Source organism: Euprymna scolopes, chromosome 11 (assembly GCF_053919585.1).
Source record: "Euprymna scolopes isolate OS-2025 chromosome 11, ASM5391958v1, whole genome shotgun sequence".
Taxonomy (NCBI): domain Eukaryota; kingdom Metazoa; phylum Mollusca; class Cephalopoda; order Sepiida; family Sepiolidae; genus Euprymna; species Euprymna scolopes.
This window is the reverse complement of record NC_136492.1, coordinates 88,854,985-88,879,984: the sequence shown is the minus strand read 5'-3', so window position 1 is coordinate 88,879,984 and position 25,000 is coordinate 88,854,985. Positions and strand designations below refer to the sequence as shown.

The 25,000-nt window shown below is 36.2% G+C and overlaps 1 long non-coding RNA gene across 1 annotated transcript in view; it reads right to left on the bottom strand.

Annotated features, from left to right (window-relative positions):
- Window positions 1-25,000, bottom strand: part of LOC145288244 (uncharacterized) — a 107,221-nt gene that overhangs the window by 58,628 nt on the left and 23,593 nt on the right. Inside the window, exon 2 of the long non-coding RNA XR_013869275.1 lies at window positions 971-1,004. This is a non-coding gene — a long non-coding RNA (uncharacterized LOC145288244). The remainder of the gene's footprint in view (window positions 1-970; window positions 1,005-25,000) is intronic.

Here is a 25,000-nt window from a genome sequence, read left to right as displayed (position 1 = left end):
GAGGATATTTAATGATGTTATAAAAGAGGACGTGTTGAGGATATCTTGAGTTTCAAAAAAAAAAAAAAAAAAAAAAATTCGTCGACAGTCATGAATCTGGAATCAAAAAAGAGGAAATAAGAGATGATATAAATAAACTTAATATTATGAAAGAGTTATGACGATAACGAGTGGCAGGGTGGGCGAGGGAATCAATGATTATAGGAGTTATAGGTACACGCGCGTGCACACACACACACACACACACACACACACATATATATATATATATATATATATATGTGTGTGTATATACGACGAAATATGAAATACAAGGTTACATAATGAAGCAATATAGGGAATAATTATTTCGTTTCATTTTATTTATGAATCCTAATCAGAAGTTAAGTTGAGACCGGATCAAATTCTATATTTTCCTACGATATTGTGCTTCACCGCCATTAACTGATTATTACATACATACCCATAACAATCTTTCCATCAAAAATAATAAATTCTCCCTTCTCAAAATCTGCACTTTTTGATTGATTATTCGCATATTCCGATTCTATAAAGAATAAACGAACGTTCCAGAAATTATACAATATGTCGTCGCAATCTACAGAAGAAAATCGTACTAAAAAACAAATTAAACATATTAACCGATTGACGGCTCTAAAAAAAAGCAACAAAATTAAACATATTAATTGATTATCGTCGCACTCTACGGATTAAATCCTGCTGAAAGTATAAAACAAAATTAAACATGTTAACCGATTGGCGTAGCTAAAAAAAACAACAAAATTAAACATATTAACCGTTTTTTGTCACACCTTACAGATAACAATCGGGATGAAAAAAAAAGCAAAATTAAACATATTAATCGTTTGTTGTCGCTTTATACAGATTATAATCGTGTCGAAATAAACAAAATTAAGCATATTAACCGATTAGCAACGCGAACAACCAAAAAGAAAATAAACATATTTACCGATTGTCATCGCTCTCTAGAGATTACAATTGTGCTGAAAGAAAAACAAACAAAATTAAACATATAAACCGATTGGCGTCATTAAAAAACAACACAATTAAATGCATTAACCTATTATCGTAGCTCTCTACGGATTACGATCACACTAAAAAAACTAACAAACATATTAAACGTCACTCTATACAGACAATCATTTTTTTTTTGTGGGTAAATTTTTGCATCAGTTCCACTTCCACAATTTTCTTTAACATGACGACTTGAATAGGTTTTCAGCTATGCTGATTACGAAAATCTCACTATAATTAGGCAGAGACAAGTACATTTCGATGGTTGGGAGTGTCTAGTCTTAAAGCCGTTCTTAACGCGAAGAGGTTGTGGGGTAGTCACCGATAATAACAGTACTTTAATGTTTTACGAGGAGGGGAGCCGTTCTCAGCCGGACAACGCCGGGTTATGGGCCCTGCTAGTATCAAATAAATACAAATGGAGGTATGAATATTAAACGGAAATTTTCTTTGATTTAGCTCTAGATCCAAAAGGTCTACACACACTGAATATTATGACTCCATTTTTCTAGTTAATTTAAAGGGGGAGCATAGAGTGGAGCGTAGACGAGCACATGCCATGAAAATGACGATAAATTAGAGACAGGCTAGCAACGTCTATTCTGTATGAAAGAGATTGCAGGAGAAGTGAAAAGGGGAAACCCTACTTGACTACGAAGTTAATTATGAACTCTATGGAAAGGTTTACACAAACTGAACATTAGAACCTCATTCATCCAGTTAATTAACCATTTGTTGCTATTAATCTGAATTATTCACTGCGGTATTAAGCTAAGATAGAATTATATTAAGTGTCTAGAGAGATTAATATATAACCAAAATTGTATAGACTTAGAAATTCTCTCATACCAATCTCATTTAAGTAATCCAATATATATATATATATATATATTGTTATTGTTGTTATATATATATATATATATATATATATATATATATATATATATATATATGTATGTCGACTTGTCTATCTGTCGGTCGGCCTGTCTGTCTGTATGTCTCCATATATACAAACCTTATCTCCTCCGAAATTAACAGTCGCAGGCCTCAAATGATGGGATTTTAATAGACCGTTCTTTTACGGGTCTTTAGCTGGTTAAAATTGTTGTTAAAGGGTTAAAAATGGGTCAAAATTGAAATAAAAACCCCTTAAACATTTTGTATATTCATTTTAATCTATTTTTAATTTTTAATCGGTTTATATGCCTGTAACATTGGTACAGTGGTAACGTCACCAGCTTTGAATGCTACGGTTTTAATTCTAGCTGATGGCACATAAATATTTTTTTTAATTTACTTTTGAAATCAGGACTTCATAATAATATATACGAAAGGTAGACAAATCAAAATATGATATTTATTGTATTTTATGCTCGAGTAAAGCCGGGCGCCCCCTGCTAGTATATATATATATATATATATATATATATATATATATATATATATATATATATATATATATATAGGTCACCACTTGTCCGAAGGCCACTCGAGGATAAGGCTTAATGAGTGTACAGTAGTCTGTGGGACAATATCGTATTAATCGTTATTTGTGGAAATTTAATAAATTGGATTACTTAAAGGGGCGGCTCATCAAGAACTTGTTTATTTTGGACTTGAAGACGAACATATTGTAGTCAGCTGGAAAGCAGAGAAACAAAAGAGAGTTTCACAGGCGAAAGAAGCTTTGTCCATGGTATCTACGTTTAGGTCGAGGCAAAGATAAAGAATTATCGATCCTGGTTTCAGCTAGACGAATTTATTTCGTAAAAGTCAAACTAGGGTGCACTATGGATTAAAGCTCAGACGAGCACTTGCAATTAAAATAACGATAAAGCAGAGAGAGGCTCACAACTTCTCTTCTGTGGAAAAGACGTTGCTAAGAAGAGAAAAGAGAATCTCCACTAAGCTACGAAATATATTTTGAACTCTCTCAACGCAGGATAAGCTGCTTCTAGCAGCTCCTGCTCAGATGTGGCAACATTTCTCCATCCTTAGACATACTTGACTCTTGTACAGGTAAAAAAAAAATTTACATAGGCTGTGAGATATTTACTGGAACAGAAGAAGTGATCGAACAATTTTCCAAACAGCCTTGGGAATTGAATTGTATGCATGTGCTCCAATTCATATTAGACCTGAACGCTTGCCAAAGCATGGAACCTCTCGAAGACAATAGCCATTCATTTCAATTGATTCCAGACTGGGATCAGAGTGTTGATGATATAAAGATAGAAGCCTTGTTTAGATGTATAACAATTAACCAGCCATCTCTTTCCACATTGTACCACATGCTCAAAATAAGAAGAGAGAGAATCAGAGAGAACTTGCTCATTTGCGACCTTTAAAGTGTTACGATAGACGGTCGTGTCGGCAACATAAATGGCTTCAATGATCTTATGATGTGATATGGGAGATCATTGATGTATACCAGGAAAAGAGTTTGGCTCAGGATAGAGTTCTGAGAGACTCTAACATTAATACTGTAAGCTTCTGATTTCTGTCCGTCAACCACTACTCTATGAATCTAATAGAGAGAAATGATTTAATAATTATAAAGGCATTTCCAGATATACCGTATCTGGAGATTTATTAAGTAGACCTTTATGCCATACCCTATCAAAGGCATTTGATATGTCAGGAGCAATTACCTTAGAAAAGAAGGCTCCGACGAGAGATTCCCTAATCCTAGGATATATAACTGCTAGCACATCTGTTGGAGATCTAGCAGATCGGAAACTGTATTACATGCCACTAAGGAGGCCATTTTTGCTGAGGTGGTTGACTACTTCTCTATTTAACAGTTTCCAACAACTTACTCATGACACACAGGAGATTGGTTAGTCTTTATTGAGAGGGAGATGACCGAGCCTCTCTATTCTTTAATACAGGGCAGACTGATGAGATTTTCCAGGATGTCGGGAAGCATTTCTCCTTAAAACAACGCTTAAATAACTTTGTAAGTATGGGAGCTGCTTATTGTTTAAGCTTTTGGAGCACTATGATTAGAATGCTGTCAGGGACAGTTGCTTTACTTGAATAATGGTTTTTGATTAACTTGGCAACATCATGTACATATATTTGTATGTCGCATAGCGTGTTTTCAGATACAGGATGAAAATACGGGATAGCGGCCTTTACCGCATAGCGTAGAATAAGCTTATTTGCATAACTGGTGGGAACCAAGCCGTTGTTCATCTATTTTGGATTTCTTTATTACTCGTTTATAGTAGTTGGTAACAGTCCTGCAAACGGCTATAGTCATACAAGATCTATTAGAGTAGAAGTAATAGATAGAGTGATTCTTTGAGAAATGACAGCAGCACATTCTGGAGAGAAACACGGCTGGCTTTTAGGTTTTTGCTGGAATTTTTGAAGGGTATGATGCAGTCTATACTAATATTTAACTATTCCTTCAGATTTGATACTAAAGATGACACATTCTTTTTAAACATGGAATGCAGAGATAGATCTATATAAAGGTACAAAAGCGATCCCAGTCAGCCATAGAGTATTGATAAACTGTACGACGAAGAGGTATGTTTGAGGACTTATTACATTTCATTTTTATCTTAATTGATACAACCGAGTGGTCGGAAGATCCTAGTCGAGACAGAACAGAGGATGAATATAGCTTAGAGCAAGTTGTGAGAAAAAGGTCGAGGAGACTTGCATACTGACCGTCAGTGTCGAGCACACGGGTGAGTTCGTGACCAATCTGAGTTAGGTCATAAGCAATGGGGAAATCCTGACAGAACCTCCCTCATCATCTGTCTTGTTTGAGTTGGGCTAACCAATTCACATTGTGAACATTAAAGTCTCAACAGACGTTACTATTAGCCGAAGGATGAGCAGACAGAATGTGGTCAATTTTTCCAGATATGCTCTTAAAGATAGTAACCCCGCAGTTGTGGGGGCGATAGAGAGCAAATATAAACGCAGTGGTGCGAGCAAGTGCAATCCGGAAGCAAATATACGGTAATTTAGGGTCTTCTTTGGAGATGTCCAAAACTTTGCAATAATATTTTTGTACACACACTCCCTCAGACATTTGTCTATAAAAACAAAAAAAAAGTGCTGTGCCGATGAAAAAATTGTGACGCGTGTAGGCCTGATAGCATGTAATAACTGATCTGCTATCATTATATGTATGTATATTTATATATGTATATGTGCATGTATATGTATGCATATGTGTGTATATATTTATGTATGCATACGTGTATGTATATGTGTATGTGTGTATATATGTGTATGTGTGTATGTTTGTATATATGCATATATTTGTGTATATATGTATGCATATGTATGTGTATATATGCATAGATATGTATGTGCATGTATCTGTACGTATATGCATGTGTACGTATGTGTGTATGTATATATATACATATATGTGTACGTATATGTATGTGTGTATGTATGTATATGTGTGTATGTATGTGCATATGTGTATGTGTATGTATGTGTATGTATGTACGTGTGCATGTTTGTGTGTGTATGTATATGTCTGCATGTATGCGTATTTGTATATGTATGTATATGTATGCACCTTTTGTGTATGTATCTATATATGTATATATGTGTGTATGTATATATATATGTATGTTTATATGTGTGTATATGTATGTATGTGTATATATGTATGTATGCGTATATATATATATATATATATATATGTATATATATATATATATACCAACGGCCGTCTTCAGTGTAATGTCTGCTTGAGGGTGTGCGAGTAGTTGGTAGGATTAAAAAGTCATCTTCAAGCACATGGACTTTCAGTGACAGAGAGAGTGGCTCTCGTCTGACAAGACGTTGAAATCATCATATATGTATGTATGTATGTATGTATGTATGCATATGTCAGGTCATATCATATTCTACTGGTACCATGTAACTCAGTACTAATTACCTCATCGTCGGGTCACCGGCGACTAAACTGGTTCCTGCACAAGACGTGTTTGGTTAGGAGAGTGGCTAGTCTCCTTGAAGGATTAAAAACAAGACCTCCCAAAAGGTGAATGCACCCTTTTCGGGGTCAACGGCCAACTAGAACCGTGTGTGTTTCTGTGTGTTGGGGTGGAGAGGGATCCTATAAGCCGTGGTGAGGGCAACGTTTCTTGGAGAAGCAAATCTCTGATTTAAAAAAAAAACCATAAGGCGGGAGACCAGTACCCGCATTAAGCTGGTCTGCAGTTTAACTTGTTGCTGGCTATGTTGCTTTTACTTGTTGCTGGATCTGAATATTTTCAACCGAGAGAGAGACTTAGCGGTCGTACAAAGCTAAGACTCTGTAACATCTTCTATGTATAGATACTCCCTCTGGCATTTGTATATTTAAAGGGTCCTATGGCGATGGAAGTCACTATTGTGCTCATGGACTTTAAGTGTCTGAGGGAGTGGCACTCGTCAGACAAGACGTTGCAATCATCATGTATATATATATATATATATATATATATATATATATATATATATATATATATACTGTTTATCTCCATTAATTCAATGGATCTAGAGATACCGCACATAAATAATTACGGCTCTCGTAAACCTTAGCACAAAAATCTAATAGATATTCACCTATGGCAGAATCCTTGGACTGGGAGTGCTCGAATGCATAAAGTTGCGACTATTATTAGGTAGGTATTTGAGAAATTCGCAACCATGCTAAAAACTGTCCCATCACCACAATGTTGCATCCCCAGTACCTGTTCAACAAGTATTTTAATAAAGTGTGCTCTGACGAAATGGTAGCACACGTGCTTGCTTAACATAAGTAGTGGAACTACCCTGACAAGAAGCAAAGCGTCCCCCTTTCAATGTAGAAATCCCTAGATATCAGAAAGCCTTCTACTTTAGTGTTTCCTCGTTCGAACTGTTAGACTTTGGCATTTCCCCCTGTTTCCTGCTTCAATATATATCGTTAAATATTCAATTAATAGTTAAATGGAAAACGCAATTTTTGAATGTTAATGTTATAGGGTCAGCTGATGAACCTATTTCTGAAATAATGGACTTAAACTGAGATTCCACATAAAGCTGCATTGTACATGTTATTAGTAGGGCTATGACAAGAGTATATTCTTGTAATTGTTTTGACTCTCGAGTATATATCCGATATAGTTAGACACAGTTACTCAACTGAGAACGACACCACTCTATGTAATAGCATATATGATATCAACGGATACACACTCGAGAGTTAAAACAATGAAAAGAATATGTTGTTGCCTTAGCCGTAGTTATTATGTAGGGTGTCTTTCAATTCCTGCTTGAACACTCCGATCGCTGATTATTGACAGCCGAGATTCCAATCTTAACAAGCAGTTCGACACCACTTGATCGCCTTTTATCTAGCGAGTTACGACATTTATTCTGAATAGTCCTAGGATGTTCATTTTTCCGAAATTGGCCTCCCGTTTTTCGGATGAAATAAATTTATAAATTTCGATGTGCTCCTACTTTAGGGGTAGGAGCTTGATTCTCTCTCACCTTCAGAACATGTGTTACATCAACTTATAGTAGAAAGTAGGTAAATACCAGCGATTTCTGACAGTTATGGAAACAGAATAATGACGTGTACTTCTGTAGCAGCCTTTCCATAATACATGTTTGTTAACTAATCCACCATGTTTGTCTTCATTGGTACCAGTAACACACACAGCCACCTGAAATGTCTTGACGTTTGTTTTAAATAGAAATTCAAAAGAGTTTGATAACATTACATACGAAACTACTTGGAAATAATGGAATTAAACAGAGATTCTAAATAGAGTCCCTCTCCAAAGTGCATTGTCGTATAAGGTTATCGATATAAGCTGCCTGTCCGTTATACACATGTTTATTGTGTCATTGTTTATACATAATAATTTTAAGGATTCCATATACGTACGTACGTGCACACACACACACACACACACACACACATATATGCATATGTATATATATGTATATATGTACATGTATATGCATATGTATATATATACATATGTGTGTGTATAAAATGTACATATATATATATATATATATATATATATATATATATAGATAGATAGATAGATAGATAGATAGATACATACATATTTGTGGAGAGGATTAATCGGAATCGGGAATCGAAAAAACAGAACTTTTAGGGGTATTGGAATCAGTATCGAAAATGGGGGGAAAATGTGCCGATTTCCGATGCCAAAAAACGATTCTTCCTATTCATTGTTTTATTTGATTTTGCTTAAATCAATATCTTCCGCTGCTAGAGTAATTATAGAATAGTAAATATTTATTGATTTTGAATTACCAGTAAAACAAAAATCTATACATCAATTGATTTTTTGTACGTTTGATAAAATATCTGAACACTTAACACCTGTTTTTACTGTAATCGGGAAAAATAACAACTTTATATTTAAACGTTTAGAGATTTTTTTAAAATAAGATTAGATTACTCTTACAGACGCTAAAAAGCATTTACAAAATAAATGTTTACATTTCAACAATATTTCGAATGGATTAGGTCCAGAGATGACTTCTGTTGCTGGGTCCGAATCTATTGACTGGTGCTAATCGTGACACCCTGCATTTATGATTCCCGAAAGGATGACACTCTAGTGTCTGTAGGTATTTAATAATTTATTATATAGCATTTTTACAGTAAATACTTTATATATATATATATATATATATATATATATATATATTATAGTAAATAATTTATTATAGCAAATAATTTATATATATATATATATATATATATATATATATATACATATATATGTATACAGGGTGTCCACAAAATCTGACTACATTATGTAGCCAGACTTTGTGGGCAACCTGTAGATTATGTAGCCAGACTTTATGGGCACCCTGTATATATACATATATAAAATTATTACTATGATAATATGTTTAATACCTATGGACATACATGTTTCATCCTTTCAGGAATCTATCAATGATTACAGCTGGTTGGGTGATTCGAACCTGTCCACAAAACTATCTGACTCTATTAGCAAGGAACAAGTCTGGCTACATAATCTACAGGGTGCCCACAAAGTCTGGCTACTTAATGTAGTCAGACTTTGTGGACACCTTATATATATATATATATATATATATATATATATATATATATTTATATATATATATATATATATATATATACATGTATATATATGTATATGTATATATATATGTATATATATGCATATGTATATATATATATATATATATATATATATATATATATAAGTCCTCTTTTCACATCTTATTTGCTGCATAAATAAAAGATCAGCTACGTGCTTGCATTTCTGCGTGTCACATGTTTGTGCCTCACGGTCTGTATACAAATGCGTTCGTATCAATGTGCTGCGCGAGACCCGATGTCCTAGTAAGTTTCAGCTTTCTCATTCCTGAATTCTTCTACACGATTATTCATCAGATCCTGTGAAGCTATAGAAAGTGTCCGGTTCCAATATGCAAATAATAGTCCACGTCAAATTATAGATGAAAAAAAAATGCGTTCATATATTTCAGCATATTAACGTGTGCGTATGACACTATGTGTGTGTGTGTGTGTGTGTGTGTGTGTGTGTGTGTGTGTGTGTGTGTGTGTGTGCGTGTTTCATGTCACACTGTGTATGTACCTCGGAGTATACGTATGTCTACTCGTCCATTTTAACGCAATCTGTTATTCCTCCCGGTGGGTGGTTACGTGAAAATCTATCACAGCAATCACTATCACAGTGAAAGTCCCATTTTGTCGAGGCCAATAAATCACACCTTTTTATACACGTTTTTACGTAGTTACCCCTCGCCCTTGTTGGAGGAAATGAAATATTCCAAATGCCTGGTTCTGTTTCACTGCCGGTTTATGACTTCATTGTTCACGTTTTTTTCCGATTTTTCGCTGTCGAATGAGCATACCGGAAGCTGAGGGAACTCCTTTATGTTTCACTTCTGGTGGAACGCCCGACCCAGAATAATCTACTGTCAATATTTACTATTTTTATAATATAGAAAAATAACTATAAAATTAAAATAAATAAATAAATATAGCATTCTAATACCTAAAGGAACTACATTATAAAAGATACATTTGACAACGATTTTCTCTTAATATGTGATTAATAAAATTGACTATTTTCGAAAAAACAAACAAATAAACAAAAAATACTACAACGCTAATTAAAATAATAATTAAATGACGAATGAATCGTAATCCAAGAAATGCCAATTTTTAGGCATCAGGTAACATTTCAATGATATTCCTCGGCCACTAATTTTTGTAAGGAAAATTATTTTTGGGGACGCATTTTGAGTGGACGCCGTTTATCACGCTGTAAACCTTTATTAAAATGAACATCTCTACCCCTACTTTAGTATAGGTTAATTTAGTTTGAGTATTAAATGGTAAAGTTGATAAATAAAATCGTGTGCTTCCGTTACTCCAAGGATTTGAAATAATGTATATTTCAAAATTAATAATAATCGGTTTAAAAAATCAGTAATTTTTTGTAATTATATATATATATATATACAGATCGGATAGATGGCACTTTGTGCATATTTGTAAATCCCGCTTCATTAATTATTTGATTGTAATATTTTAACGAAGTTTTTTTGTTTCCGCAGTTAACACTTAGATTGTTTACGGTTGGATTCAAGATTCTTTCTTTTGGCTTCACGGGTTATTGTTTCAGAATTTAATTTCTTGACTGTTTAAATGATGGGTTGATTATAATTTAGTATTCTATTGCAAGTGACTTCCCTTCTTTTTAAATGAAGTTTTATTAGGAAATATCTTGTTAACAATGACGTCGTAATATATATATATATATATATATATATATATATATATATATATATATATATATATATATATATAAATACCCGTTCAAATATACCTTTTTTAGGATAAAGCTAGAACACATAATTATATGGAATCGAACAATTGCATCGACAACGGACAACGCCAGACCCAAAGTGGGTTTCGATGTACTGCATCCCATAAGTGACGTGCTCCGACATAGGCACGAACCCAGGTCGTTGCACGTATGAAGTGTGCAATACTGACGACCTAACCATATGCGTTACTGCTATGCCTCGATTTTAATTTTTATATTTCATCTAGTTCTACATTTTATTATGTGACAAGTAACGCGTCTTATACAACCAAGATAATTACTGCTGATATGCAGGCAGTAGATATCACATCTACGAATATTAACTGAAATTAGCCGACTCTTTCGACACGATTTCGAAACACCTTTTTTTGTTTATTTGTTCGAGCTAACTGGTTTTTGACAGTGTATAAAGTTTTCTTTTTCTCTTTTAGGATATTTTTAGTTGACAGCACATCTATCCGTGAACAAACCAATAATAAACGGAAACTTGAAATACTCGAAACATTACTAATAAAATCTAAAAACACAAACAACTATTAATAAAATAAACTTTAGCAATAGTAATATCATCCTGAAGTGTTTATAGAGTTATTTATTTTGATAGTTTTGCAAACATTTCAGGAAGCTATTAATTTTAACCAATGGAAAAAAAAAAGATAAATAAAATAATTAACCAATGAGAAAAACAAAAACCGTTCTAAATTGTTCAAAACCAGTTAGATTAATTTATCCTTGACGATGAATCCTGGAGGATTGGAAAGTACACATACTTATGATAAATATGGTGGTTCCTGCCAGAAGTGAAGACTTATTTGGAAGTTGGAAAGGATCGGAAATAGAATTAATAGACAAAAAGCGTCTATTTTATTTAATGAAATATGCCATATATATATATGTGTATATATATATATATATATATGTATATATACATATATTGATAAAACTTTGATAAAATAGAAGACTAAAGCTTCTGATTATTTATTTTATTCATATTTTCCAATTGCAGACCAGCGACCTGATGTTATATTCCAGCGTAAACAGGAACTCGCCACAATTCAACATATCATAGAATTAAGTAAGTACTTCTTTGTAAGTAATTTATGTTGTCGTGTCAAATTAAAATTGGTGAACCTTTAAGAAAAGCAGATTAAAAAAAGTTTTTTTTAGATTTTCATATTTTTAGATTTTCCCCACCCTTGCACTAACTCTCATTAATAATAATGTGTCCGCGGATAAGGAGACCGAAGTTACAATTTGAAACGTTAACGATGGCATTTTTTTTTTTTTTAGTTAATATACAGGGTGTTTCAAAAGTCTTGGGAACATTACAAATGCGTATATCTCATGAACTATTCCAGGTAGAAAGATGAAACTGGTGTCATTTTAAAGCTTGCTTAATCAAGTTTTTGGTCATACTAATGATTTTCGTCTTATCTTTCCATGTGCAGTAATGGCGTTCTCTAAACAAGACAAGGCGTTTTGCGTTCTCCAATTTGCAAAGACTGAATCGTGGGCATGTGTTCAGCGTGCATTTCGCAGGAAATTTAAAAAAGAAGTCCCTGAAAGGAAACCCATTGTCAGATGGCATGCTAAATTTGTGAAAGATGGGTGTTTGTGCCCAAGTAAGCGAACAGGTCGCCCTTCAACTTCAGAAGATGCAGTTGAGCAATTCCGGACAGCCTTTCAGCAGAGCCCCCGTAAATCAGTGAGAAGAGCCAGCAGGGAACTTCAGCTTGCTCCAGCAACTGTCTGGCGTGTCTTAAGGAAACGACTGCAAATGGTACCTTACAAGCTCAAGTTGGTCCAAAAGTTGAAGGACACTGATAAGCCACTTCGCCGTGACTTTTGCATTGCAATGCAAGAGAAGTTGGAAGATAACGGCTTTGATGACCGGCTTGTTTTTAGCGATGAGGCGACCTTCTATCTGAATGGCAAAGTTAACAAGCATAGCACTCGCATATGGGATACTGAGTGTGACTTTTTCCTTTGGGGCTTTGTCAAGCAACAAGTCTATGTGCCGCCCCTTCCAAGAGATATTGACGAACTAAAGGCTCGAATAACGGCAGTTGTGGGAACCATTGACGTCAAGATGCTGGAACGCGTTTGGCAGGAAATGGACTATCGACTAGATGTCTGCCGTGTGACGAATGGTGCTCATATTGAGCAAGTTTGAAGATTCCCCACAAAACTTGAAACTTTAACCTTTCCAACGGTACCAATTTCATTTTTTAACTCCTAATAGTTTTTGAGTTATTAAAAATCTTTATGTTCCCAAGACTTTTGAAACACCCTGTATTACGGGTTCTGTTTCTGAAATTGTATCGACTGTAAAATGCCGATAGATGAAGATTTGTGTCAGGTTTAGCGAAATAGTTTCTGTAGGCTTGCAAATGCATGTATATATTTATAGAGACCCATTCACTCACTGGGCATCAAAACACGTATGTGTTATCACTTAGTTTTTGTAGATTATTTGGGGAATCAGTTTATATTAGTAAGTAGGCTGTTTTAGATTTTTTTTATAAGTTATAAAAGTCAGTTTTGAATTATTGTACAAAAAGGTATATGTTTAGATATATCTAGTATAATTTTATATTTTGTACGATTTATAATTATAGCGCAACTAGTTAAAATATTTTATATTATGGTGAGGTAAGGTTTATATTGGAACCTAACAATATCGCGGGCTCGCCAATTGGAAAGTATAGATAAAAAAAAAACAAGCTTGAACGTTTATTTAATAAAAGTCGTGTGAATGAACACGCACACATATTTAAGCGTGTATATATATATATATATATATATATATATATATACATATATATATATGCATATATATATATTGTAACTCAGTAGAGTGCAAAATTATTGGAATAATAAACATTACGTAATCATATTCTATTACAAAATAAAAATATTTGTTTTAGAATTTTAATAATCACATTTACAGCACGAAATTACGTTATATATTATTACACACACCCACACACACACACACACACACACACACACACACACACACACATATATATATATATATATATATATATATATATATGACGATGAGACTAATGGAGATAATAGTCAGACAAAATAGAGAAAATAAAAAGGAACACACCGAGTTATGTGTACATCAACGTTTATTCTTTATTTCATGTAGAGGAAGTCTCAAAATAAAGACGAAACATTGATGAACACATAACTGGGTTTGTTCCTTTTTATTCTCTCTCTCTCTCTCTCTCAGTATATATATATATATATATATATATATATATATATATATATATATATATATTAGTATGCGTGTGAGCATTAATATAGTAATATATCATCATTGATGTGTTTACTTGACTTACCTCTATGTACGAATTTTCGCTGTATTTAGTTTCACTCTATTTCCCTCGATCCCGTTGGCGGGGTATTTCCTTGGAGCTATTTATCTAGATAACTGTATACAATAAAGGCGTTTCTTGAAACCCAGCGGAAATATCAGAAAATCGTCTAAATGCACCTCACACAGAGAGGTGTTTGTAAAAATGGGAACAGGTTCACGGGCGCTCACATATGTGCAATTACCACATTTTGGTTACTTACACACATACATGTACACACACACACACACACACACACACACACACACACACACACACATATATATATTTATATACGCGTGTGTGTGTATTGTGAGAATTGACCTAATAAGCAAATAATATTTTTACAAATAAAGAATATACACAAATATATATATTTTTACAGCTGTTTCAAGGCAATGTTTACTTTTATTCATAAATCTTTTCAAAACATCAGATCGTCCATAGAATAGAATGTTCCTATATATTGAAATAAATGCATGGTGTTTTATCGACGCGTCTCGAATGTTGTATGGCCCTTTCAAACAGATTCCAACAAAGAACCTCTAATATAATGGGTTCCACACTGGTTACCAAGTTCCTGCCCATGTCTCATTATCGTAATGTTTCATCCATGCGTCTGCTTTACAGTTACTTAAATGAAATGTACTTCGATAAGCTTTTTTAACTTGGGCTCTCTTAAATATAATATTCTCGACCAACTCAACAATGAGTACACTCCCACTATATCCATTGTAGAGGTCCACAGATACTTCAATACATTGTTTTTTAAATCTGACTTCCATTCCGGCATCCGGTTTCTTCAAATGAACCAAAATATAGAAATTTAAATGTAATGTGAACAAGAATCTTAGGATGGCCTTAAATATAGGAGATCTTGTTCTCAATAGCCTTGTTACGTTTCCTCAGTAATGTACCTTGTTTGGGGTTAATATAAGTGAAAAAAAAGCCAGTCTGTATCAACACTTGATTGAATAGCTGGTTCGACGTATCAGAGCTTTTTCGTCTGCTGTGACTGAAAATCTGACAAATTGCACCGACACCTCTGATCAGTAAAATGATGAGTGGATAAGGTATATTGCTTAGCCTTCATTACAGACATGAAACTACTCATCTAATGACACATCCTCTTTTACTCTCTTTCTATCTTTCCATCTGCCCACTACACACACACACACACACTCGCACACACACATACATACAACGGTGCGAAAATCACAAACTAGCTGTAACAAAAGACGTAACGGATAGAGCAGATAATTCTGAGGAACAAATGCCATAATAGGATTTATAAAAAGTCTTAGACTAGCAACATCACGTCTGTGAGAGACACTCACAAGTTGTATCTACCCCATCCCGACACCACAGATACACACGCATTCCCACACACATATTTACACTACAGTGTGAGTTGCAGTGAAAAATAATGGGTGGGACTAATCAAATTACAGATACGTTTCTACACTTTATTAAAAAGCCTTGAATGGAGTAGAGATTCACCCTTCGAAAATATGACAACTGTATTCCGTATATGGTTAGCTAGTAAAATTTGTAGAGGATAGTTATAGGTGCAAGAAAACGTTTAGAGCTAGAGATAGGACCGATTTTACAAGAAGCAGAAAGAGAAATAGATTTAATATATGAACTCCAAGAAATATTTGATGAGAAAGAAAGATCATCGCACTTTCATCCAGACAACACACACACACACACACACACACACACACACACACACACACATCCGCACAACAGTACGAACGCCGAAAGACTTACAACAAAGCACACATTAAGACAACTATTTAATTGCTCAGGATTTTACATCTAACCGTAATTAAAGCCATTTCCATTTTAAACCTTTTTTCCACAAAGGGATTACCACATATCTAGGGCCGGAGGCCACACGAGAAAAAAAAAAGAATTATATTAGTTATTTGGACAGTAGCATATTAGTCGTTCGTGATGGAAATTTGTTACAATTAGATTTACGAGGACGGTTCAATAAGAACTTGGACTTGAAGATGACGATATTGTAGTCAGCGTGAAATATCGTCATCTCCAAATCCTACTTAAAAAAGTTCTTATTGAACCATTTTCGTAAAGAACACAATTGGAGCAAATTTCCAACACAAAAGACTACTACACTATTGTCAGAATGATTACAATAACACTTATCCTCGAGTGGCCTCCCGACCTTCCTTCAATGTTATTATGTTTCTCACCATTATAGCTGTAACACAGTTTCCATTTACTTGTTGACGAAGAAGTGTGTTCAGAGTTTTTATGCGACAAATACAGGCGAAGCGTTCATTTAATATCTACGCAAATGCAAATGTGACGAAAACCCGATCGGTTCGAGCGGAGATAATCACTACTGGGAAAATGTCATTGGCACATCCTTATTGATTTAGCCTTTACTGAGGCGAAGGCAAAAGGCTTCAAATATATTAACTTAAAAAGACGGCTTTCCTCTCAGTGGGACGTAGACATATACCTGGAAACATTTGCCTTATCCAATGACAGTAATTTCGAGGCGGTTACAGAACTGCTTTATATAGTAACACAAGAAAATGAGAAATAAAATAACTAAGGAATCGGTCGCCCTGAACATTTATGAGTGCAGCTATTCGTATACAAATACAGGCATACTAACACACACATATATACATATATGTATATATACAATATGTATATGTTACCATGTATATAAATATATATATATACACACATAAAATTAGATAAAATAGTAAGCGTTCTCTCTCTCTCTCTTATATATATATATATATATATATATTAGCAAAAGTACCCGTCGTTGACTGGGTTCAAAAATAGCTTACAGAAAATGGACTCTGATTTATGAAAGTATGATAGGTTATGAAAAGGAAGGGTTGTAAAGAGATAGCTTCGAATTTGGGGGTATCAAAACCAAAGCAAAATATGATGAAAGTAAAAATAAAATAGATAAACCCCATAATTTATTATACCATACCTGTTCACACTGAAACACTTATCACAATATTCTGTGGATCTATATTAAAAAAAAAACCTTGTTAAACTTTGTGACATATTTCCATTCTATGAAGGTCAGGCGCGAAGGAACACCCCATAATTTTATTATACCTTATTTCTTCAAACTGAAACATAATTATCAAAGTATACTTACGCAGATAGATATGAAAAGTCTTTATTAAAGTTTGTGCCTATTTCCATTCTATGGAGGCTAGGCGCGGACGCAGACCCCACAATTTTATCATACCATCCCTATTTAAGTTAAAACATACTTATCAAAGTATTATTTTGTACATCTATATCAAAAACACTTGTAAACGTTTTTTTTTAATTTTGAAGTTTTTTATTTCCATACTTTGTGGACTAGGCGCGAACGCAGCCCCCACAATGTTAATGAATCATCATTATGCCCGATCAAACATACCCATTGCTGTTTCTCGATATATCTTCTATCATTATATGTGATCAGTTTTCTATAATAGTCAACCATATAGGAGCCTATTCGTGACCAGACACACACACAGACGTTCAGCTTTATATTATAAATATACATTTTAATGCTGAGCATTGTCAGGGAAATTGAAAAAGTCGATCAGCTGGCCTTGTGTCCGAGATCGTGACTTCCCGCTACTTGATTGCTCTAAAATAGTCTGTATTAAAACGTTCAACTTAATTCATGTTAAAATTTCCTTTAATTTCGTGGTGGTGAACAATGGTCCTGGAGTACGTTCCTTGCTAATGGAGTCAAAAGTGTCCTTCCACTAGAATTGTCCGTCATCTTTTCTGCACTGATTGCGTAAGCACTAAATACTTATTCCTTCATGTATAAAAATAATAATTTATATATATATATATATATATATATATATATATATATATATATAAGCATATATATGCCACCACCCTAATTACGCACGCATATATATGTGTGTGTGTGTGTATCTATATATATATATATATATATATATATATATATATATATGTGTGTGTGTGTGTGTGTGTGTGTGTGTGTGTGTGTGGATAAAAAGAACGTAGTTCTCTACATGTATCTGCATTTTTTAAAAAGTTTAAAACGTCCTCTTATTGTTTTTATTTTTATTTTTTCGATACAAAAGCTTTAACTTTTTAGTAGTCTTACACGTGTTTCGGAATAGTGGAAAATCACTAAATAAGGCCCCAGAGAAAAATGTATGTTCCCCCAAACCTTTTAGAAAGTTTATTATATTGAATGAAAAAGGAATTTGAGGAGAAAAACTAGATAAAAGGAAATGCAGGTGTGGAAAGTCAAAAAACAAAAAAATTAAATTAAATTCCAAACAAACTTTGTAAACATCTCGCGTCGCTGCATATAATGAATTTCAAAAAGATTGGAAATATATTTGAAATATTTCGTATATGATGAATTCTTCCGTCTAATCCAACGTATGAGCTCCGCTAAGTTGGAGGGAAATCTGCACAGATGATTTGTTCATAGTGGTGCAGGCTTTGTGCAGGACCAATCACACTTTTTGTACAACTGCTAACCTTCGTCGGCGCAATAGTTGATACAAGACAGAGTAATTAGTTGACCATAGGTTTTTACATCAGAGTTTTTCTTCTCCTAGATGCATGTCTTAACGAAGACTGGGGAGGGTCATATCTCTCAGTAAATTAAACGCACCCCCAAATACCAACTTAGATATTTCTGTCTCAGCGCGGTAAATAGAGCGCCTAGCCTTTCCAAACGATGACTCATAAGATATTGGCCAGTCTCTTCATTGCTAAACTTCGATGATCTGAGGATAACCGGTGTGTGAATATGGTTGTGTCGTATTCCATATATAGAATCTAGATTTAGGATATAACGTTAAATAAAATTCCATGTATAAGATATTTTAAAAGTTCCTTTTATATATATATATATATATATATACGATTATATATATATACGATTATATAAATACAAATTTGTCTGTGTGTGTGTAAGTTCGTTCGTTATAGACTCAAAAACGGCTAGACCGATTTTTATAAAATTTCCCACAAAGGTACTTGGTGTGCATGGCAGAGTTTTAATCTAGGTTTTTGCATCAAAATGTTTCCAACAAGTATCGGCAACATATATTCGCTATGTATTATTGTACGTATGCAAATGAAAATGACCGGCCATTTTTCAAGTCGTTGCTTAGTGACGAGCTAGACCGACACTGACACCGTTACTTATGCTATGGGATTGTTCGTATTACTACTACTACTACTACTACTACTACTACTACTACACACTCCACAGCGCACGCACAGACGCACACATGCACACGTGCACCCACGACTATTACAGCGTGTTTTCTCTTCCTTTCTTTCTATTTTGTTGACGACGTAACATATTATTCTTGTCCCGTTAATCAGAAAAATAGTTCTTCCATTTTTTTCATTAACTGAACTTTAATTAACACTTTAAACAACATTGCTTATACATTACTTATGTATTTACAAACACTTATTTAAAGTTCTCTCTTTCTCATTTAATAAATTTCGATTGGGAATTTTTTTTCGAAAATTTATATTTTTACATATTCATTTTATCTTACACTTCATAAGCATAAAAATGGAATCGAATGAACCCCGACCAAGGTCAGGTAATACTGCCAGTATATTATATATATATATTCATGAAAATAATAGAAATAGTATTCCGACGTGACAGATATTAAAAAAAAAAACCAAGTTAGATGCCCATCAACGTTTCATCTTTATTGTAAGACTTCTTCTGTGTGAATGAACTGAAGAAAATAAAATACCAGTGCAATATTTGAAAATATATGTGTTGTGAAATGTATGACTGTTCTATTTCAGAACGAAAATTTCATTGGAAATTCAAACCCAGCAAGAATTTTCACGTTATATAGCCGTTATTATATGAAAAAAATATCTGATATAATTTTTATTCTTTTCGTAATAACTATGGTCGTTATAATTCAAATGTGATTCTTTAACTGAAGTGAGTGCATTTTTGTTATTGAATGATTATATGTATTAATTACTAGCAGATCGCTTGGCATTACCCTGTCGTAAAAATGCTTAAATATGATATTTTGATTGAGTTCATATTTATTATTATATTATATTAGACACAAAATATAGTAATGATTTAAAACTTAAATAAAACTGACTCGTGCGCCACTATCGAGAATCGAAACTAACACGTTTATCTTACAATTTACTTTTTTCTTTGACGTTAATGCCTAAGCTATAAAGACATCTTTGCTGCAAGGCTAAAAATTAAAACATGAACTAATAGCTATTACGTTACGCATGTTTATTCATAATGCCGTCGTCTGACCTTCACCTTGTAAATTCCATGTTTTTAATTTTCACACTTTTGCCCCGATTTTCCTAAGCCAAAACTCAAATATATATTAAGTTTCATGTCTGTAGACAAAAAACTAACAGAGGAGTTTGGTAGGCCACATTTTTAAACAAATATGTATACGCATACATAAATATATATAGAGAGATTTCTGTGTTTACTATAAACTTTTTACAGAAATATTGCGCAAGTATAAATCATGTGGAATACTTGCATGAATATAATTACACGTAATACTTAACTAACGATAAGAAAACCGAAAAACTAAAAGGGAATTTTTTTTTATTCAATTTTCACCCCAAACAAGGCACAGTGCCACTTTGAAGCAGGGGGCTACTATTAGGGAATTAATTAGCGGGTCATTATGAAGGGAGAAGAGTAGAAAGATGTTTGTTAACATTACACTTGAACTTCTGGATATCATTGCAGTTGGGAAAGCAGAATCCCGGAAGGGAGTTCCAAAGACCCGCAGTTCTGGGGAAGAAACTATTGGAGTAAAAGGCTTTCTTGCACCTAGGGATCTCTACTGTAAAGGGATGAGACTTAGTAGCTTGTCGGGTTTGTCGGGGGTAGTTACGTCGGGGAGGTACAAGTGTTTGCACTTCGTCAGAGCATTCACCATTAAAGTATTTGTAGAACAGGCAGAGGGATGCAACATCTCGTCGATGGGACAGAGGTTGAAGCCTAGATGACAGTTCAGGACCTATCAGGTTGGCGACTCTTTTTTGAACCCTGTCCAGGAGCGAGAGACAAGCAGCAGATGCACCAGCCCAGATGTGATAACAGTACTCCATACATGGGCGAATGGTTGCCTTATAGAGGTATAGGATACTGGCAGGCGTAAGTAGTTTTCTAGCACGGTAGAGGGAGCCAACCTTCCTTGAAGCAGCCTTGGCAATGCTCTCAATGTATCTATTCCAGTTCATATTCCCTGTAAACGTTAGGCTGAGGAGTTTAAAAGAAGTACTTTCAGGCAATGTGTTCTTGGCCATTGCTATTGGTGGTAGAGAAGGTTTCTTGTAGTTATTGAAGGAAACAAGCTTAGTCTTAGCAGCATTGAATGTGACCAACCATTTTTGTCCCCATTCCACTACGGATTGGAGGTCGTCCTCTAGTGTTTTTGCCATTTCCTTGGATATGTGTTCATTTGTTTTCCCCTCATATCTGTTATAGAGAGTGGTGTCATCGGCAAATATACCCATCTCCGAAACAATATTATCAGGGATGTCGTTTATGAATATCAGGAATAATAGAGGTCCAAGGATAGACCCCTGAGGTGCTCCCGCATTAAAATAAATGGGTAAAAATATTCAAATTAGCTAGATCTTCTGCAGATGAATGCAATTCCACAACCAATGTATAACAAAATAAAATAAAAATTTTAAATAAATAGAAAAGAGGCTTGCCTTTTATCTGTTGTTCTTGACCTTCGGGCCGGGCGGGAGATGTGGACGTGGACCTATAGCGTTTCCTCCTATCCAAACACTTACTTGGACAGGATGTTAGTTAGGAGAGGCGAAGTAGACTTCTCATCTTCTCCCACGTTCAATTGGCTAGGCCAGACAGACCATAAACTAGTTATGGTCCGACTAAAGCTAGGAAATAGGCCTAAGTAAGTGGCTCACTGGAAGTTAAACACCTCCCTTCTGGAGATACAAGACTTCCAAGAGAAGCTAATAGAATTAATTCAAAAAGCACTAGTGGGGGGCGGTTACCGGGAGTAAGTGGTGGGTAGGTCTAAAAGCCAAAATTAGAACCTTCTCCGTCAAGTATGCCCAGCGCCTCGCACTAGATAAGGCCAAGACGAAGAAGAAGCTAGAGCAGAAACTAGCCCGGGCTACGTGGGAGGGTGATAGAGTTAGTCAGGAACTAGCTAAGCAGAACTTTCTGCGTGAGAATAGCGAGCAACATGAAGGTCAAGTAATCAGAGCTAGGCTTAGAAAGGTAGGCTATGAAGCAGTCAACTCCAACACTGACGCGTCGTGAAATTTCTAGGCGTGGCTCGGACAAGTACATTGCAAAGGTAAGACATCCGGATGGACGCACCCTGGAATCGACTCGGGAGATCTGCGAGGAGGTTCGAGAACATTTCGAGGAGCGTTTTACGCAGCAGCGCGATCTTCCGGTCCTTGAGTTTAACGACTATTTGGCTGACTCTCCCCGCCTCGAGTCGGCTAGAGCGGCTAGTTGCGAGGACCGGGTGACGGAGCGGGAGGTTTTTACTGCGCTGAAGCAGGTCAGCTCTGACAGATCGCGGGGACTCGATGGTCTGCCATACGAACAGTATTTAAGGCGGTCGCCCATGTTTCTGCCTCTTCTGGCGGATGTGTTCATCCATTGGTTTGCTCAGGGATCCATCCCGGGGCAAGTCACCAAGGGAGTGATCACATTGCTGAGGAAAGGTGACGGGCATGGTTGGGAAGAATTAGACGATTACAGGCCCATAACTCTGCTAAACACAGAGTTGAAGATTTTGGCCAATGTCCTGTCGAATCGGCTACAGGTTGTTATCGGGAAGTTGGTTGAACCGGAAAAGAACTACGCTGTGAAGGGCAGATCGATTCAGAACAACTTGCACCTGATCCGCAAGATCCTATAGGGAGGGATAGATGACGACACGGAAGCCGCGCTGATCAACTCAATCAGCCCAAAGCTTTCGATAGGGTCGACCATCGTTTCTAGGCATCTGTCTTAGAGGCCGCCGGTTTTAAACTGGACTTGTGCAAGTGGATCTCCGTGATGTATCGACAGCCCACAGCCGTCGTGCAAGTCCACAGAAAGAGCTCAAAACCGTTTGTTATCTCTCGGTCGGTTCTTCAGGGTTGTCCGCTGTCGCCTCTGCTCTATGTCCTGGCTTTGGAGCCCCTGCTCCGCAAGCTGAGACGTGGGGAGGCAAATTCGGCCCTGCACGGAATTGCAATACCCGGTGGCTCAGCCGGAAAGGTATCCTCGTTCGCCGATGATGTCACGGTCTTGGTGTCGAGCTTCAGATACATCGAGATCGTGTCGGAGGCGCTCACTCAGTACGAAAGAATTACAGGGACCAAGATAAACCGCAGCAAGTCGGTAGGACTGCGGTTGGACGCCTGGAGTGGCAACGCCAACCTCCCGGCACCCTTCAGCTGGACGGATGACCCGGTTCGGATCCTCGGCGTGTGGTTCAAAGGTGGAGGCTGCAGTCAATTCGTGTCTTTCTAGGAAACTTTCCTTAAAAGGTAGAGCTGAGGCGTGCGCTACTTACGTCGTTACTCTCATCCTTACCGAATGGCCGTACTCCCTGCCTGCACAACACCTAACAGCTCTTGTCGAACTCTTGTCCTTGCTTCTTTGGGAGAGAGGAAGACACTGGGTGAGCAGGCAGGTGTGCATTCAACGTCCGTGTGAAGGAGACTTGGGAATGCTGGACTTGAAGTGTAATCGAGACGCTGAGAGGCTGGCTTTCCTGAGCCATTATATGCAAGATGGCCAACCGTGGCACCCCGTGGTTACTGCCGCCTTCCCCGACCTCGTTCTCGACCCTTCTATCGAGAGCCGTCGCAGGCCGCGGGGAGAATCTGCCTACATGAAAGAGTGCCGAGCCGCGCTAAAACGACTACCAAGGTCCAGCGACCTTGTGACTGCTACCCGTAGGGAACTCCACAGGGATCTCGTGAAGGGGGCGCCGACGACCCGCTATGCGCGCGTTTGGATTGGCAGCAGAGTGAGATCCGTTCCACGTGGAGCTGGGCGCCAGGTTCGAGTCATCTGAACAATTCGGAGTTCTCTCTGACCTGGCGATTGGTCCGAAATGCACTTCCACTCAACAACATACAATGCAATTCTGGGTTTTTGGAGTCGCCTGATTGTCCCCGTTGTGGAACAACGGCCGTAGAATCGACTGACCATGATTTCTTTGATTGCCGCGAACTCCGCCGGTACTAGTCATATGTCAGCGAGGTGACGGTTCGCATTGATTCTGAGCATCCTCTCACATTTACCGTATCCAATGTCGTGGAAAACGTGAGGCCGCCGTGGGACTGGGAAAGACAAATGGTATACGTTACGATCCTGGCCGTGACAGGAATGGTGATTTAGGCGTCGTGTCTGCAAGGTTGCCGGGGGTGTTGGCTTTTTCTGATCAGGATCTGATCGTTTTTCTTTAAACACCAACTACAGGTGAAGATCAGATGTGATAGAAGTAGGCTGCATCGCGCGGCATTTGACAGAAGATGGATACATGTAGCAAGTCTGTGTGTACGAAGGGGACAAATTTGAATACATGTTCCCCGCCAAGGTGTGGAACGCGCAGTTCCGTAAAGTAAAATGAAACAAGTAGCCTCTCAGCTAGCTGAGTGTGT